The sequence below is a fragment of the Aplysia californica genome, unplaced genomic scaffold (genome assembly GCF_000002075.1).
Source record: "Aplysia californica isolate F4 #8 unplaced genomic scaffold, AplCal3.0 scaffold01496, whole genome shotgun sequence".
NCBI lineage: Eukaryota > Metazoa > Mollusca > Gastropoda > Aplysiida > Aplysiidae > Aplysia > Aplysia californica.
This window is the reverse complement of record NW_004798766.1, coordinates 66,621-69,260: the sequence shown is the minus strand read 5'-3', so window position 1 is coordinate 69,260 and position 2,640 is coordinate 66,621.

Genomic DNA, 2,640 nt, shown 5'->3' with positions numbered 1-2,640 from the left:
GGGACCTCCGAGATTTTTCGCCCTTCTCCGAAAAGGCCAGGTGTTAGATCTTACCTACCATAAGATCAGGGACGTGGCTGAAAGACAGCAGTAAGAAGGGGCCAAAGAGTAGCAGTATAAAGGCTGCAGACAGAGTCAGGAGTCCAGAGGGGGAGGCAAAGGAGGTGAGGGGGGTGGGGCAGAAATTGGAGACGAAAGAAGATGATAGAACATTTCAGGAGAGCAGGAAAGGAGGTGAAAGGAGACAGTTTTATAGAAGAAAAGTTTCCGTCGCTGTCCGGATTCGAATCCAGGACCTACTGAATGAGAGGCAAATACCGTGACCCCTCGACCACATGAGCTTCCTATTTCCTTCTACGTTTGTACCGAAATGACAACATTTGTGAGGTGTGCTGACAAAATGAGTTATTTCTTACAACCAACAAATCGATATATTGGCCAAAAATCGGCACTAGGGCCAAATTTGTAGATTTTCTATTGATGCCATAATCTTTAACTATAACATTACTTTTAAAAAATTATTATTTTATACTTATGAATTGTAAAACTTTCACCTATAAGCATGGTGTATTAATTTTCATCAGATTTGAATCCGAAGAAGTAACTCAGTTTGTAAGCCCACTTCACATTAATTTATGTTCAGTCAAGAGATTGAAACAGAGCCATTATATCATCCAGGCCCGAGGCATTAAAGAACGAACAACTGCCTCAGCAGGGATTTTAAGAGGTTAATAAAAAAAATAAAACAACCAACTGCACGGGCTGTGATTTTAAGAGGTTAATAAACAACTAGATCTAGATGAGATGTGGTTTAAGAGGTAAAATAAATATAATAAGCAACTGCATAAGCTGTGGTTTTAAGTGGTTAAATAAATAATAAACAACTACTTGGGCTGCGATTTAAAGGGTTTAGCTAAATAATAAACAACTGCACAATATGGTTACATTTAAGCGCAAACGGGGCTTTCCCGAACAGTGCTGTTTTGAGAAAATCGAAGGTAACGTTTTTGAACCCTTGTTCTGTTTTTTTTTTAAAGACAAGGAAAGTTTTCTCTATAACCAAGCAAATGTACACACCAGTGAAACAAAACTTCTTCTATAGGAAGGGCAATGCCAACTTTGGTGGAGGTCATAATTCCTGGAAACCCCCGAAATCTGGGTTCACCCGCTTGTCCCTGAAAGTGACCTTAGTATATGATTCTGTCTCCTAAAACTTCCTCTTTTGGTCAGAACCCCCCCCCCTAAAAAAAACAACAACAAAAAAACCAAAACGGCAGTGAACCAGTCTTGTAGAACATAAACCAGAGCACAATGTCTACCGCACAGTAGTGAAGGGGTTAACCAAAACATAGTGTCAAACGTCAAAGAGTGAGAGCAGTGCCTTGGGTAAGAAATTACAACAGATGGATCAGCTATTTGTATAAGCTGCTAAAAATGCACAACATGCAGGTTTCTAAAAGTTGCTAAAAATGCACACCAGTTGTTCTAAAAGTTGCTAAAAATGCACACCAGTTGTTCTAAAAGTTGCTAAAAATGCACACCAGTTGTTCTATTAAGAAGCATATCACGAGATTGATTTATGGGGAAAAGAGGAATAGGACGACCAAAGGTGCACTGAGACAAAGATCGCACATAACAGGATAGTTCACTCGACCTAAAAAGTGTCCGCGGAAGTCCGCGCATTACTTCAGATGTCACTGCAGTCTTTGTTTTGAAGCTCTGTTACGTTTCTACCGAAGAACAATATTGAATAGTACGGTTTGTTAGTTTCGCTTTTATTGTCTTTCACACAAGTAGGGTAACTCTTTTCGCAAAGTCCGCTTTTTTTATAGAAAAGGGCGCCACCGAATTCTGAGGACACTTTTTTAATTGGCTCAAAGAGAGGAGTGAACTATCTTGTTATGTACGGCCTTTGACTGAGACTAACAGACAAGAAATGGAGTCGTCTCTGATTGCCTCATGCGTCTCAGGTCTACGTCTAAGTAAGTCTAAGTCTAAGTCTACGTCTGAGTCTAAGATTGAGTATAAATCTAAGTATCGAGTCAAAGTCGAAATATTTGGAATTGAAGGAGGTCAGGGTCGCCACGTTTCAGAGGTAAAATTAGAGAGAAAATGGCCGTCAAAGTTTGGTGATTTCCGAGAGCCTTGAGAGTCCTTGGAAACTTAAAATTCACATTTCTTGTGCCTGTAATCAATGTTTCTAAGTAAAATCAACACAGAAATGAGTTTTGTTTTTAAATGGACATATAAGGTGTTGAGCCAAATAACAACCCACCACCCCCCCCAAAAAAAAGAAAAGAAAAAAAATTGTCAAACTGGAGGAAATAATGCCGATATCTTCGATTTCATTATTTTTGGAGAGCGTCTGCTTTCACCACAATGACTCACATTTCTTTGGCTGTATTTGAGCGCTCACCAGATTCATTGTTTGCTGTGTCGTCTCTTACGTTATGCCATAAAACAATGGACTCAAGTCTTGTTCTAAGTGCGGCTAAATCACACCCTACCACACCACGACAGAAGCCGTAAGGCTGCACGTAGTTTGAACGAGATGACGCTAGATAACGATGTGATAATGATAAGAAGAGAAACATGAATGATTATATTATGATAATAACAGTGAAACAACGACAATAATAA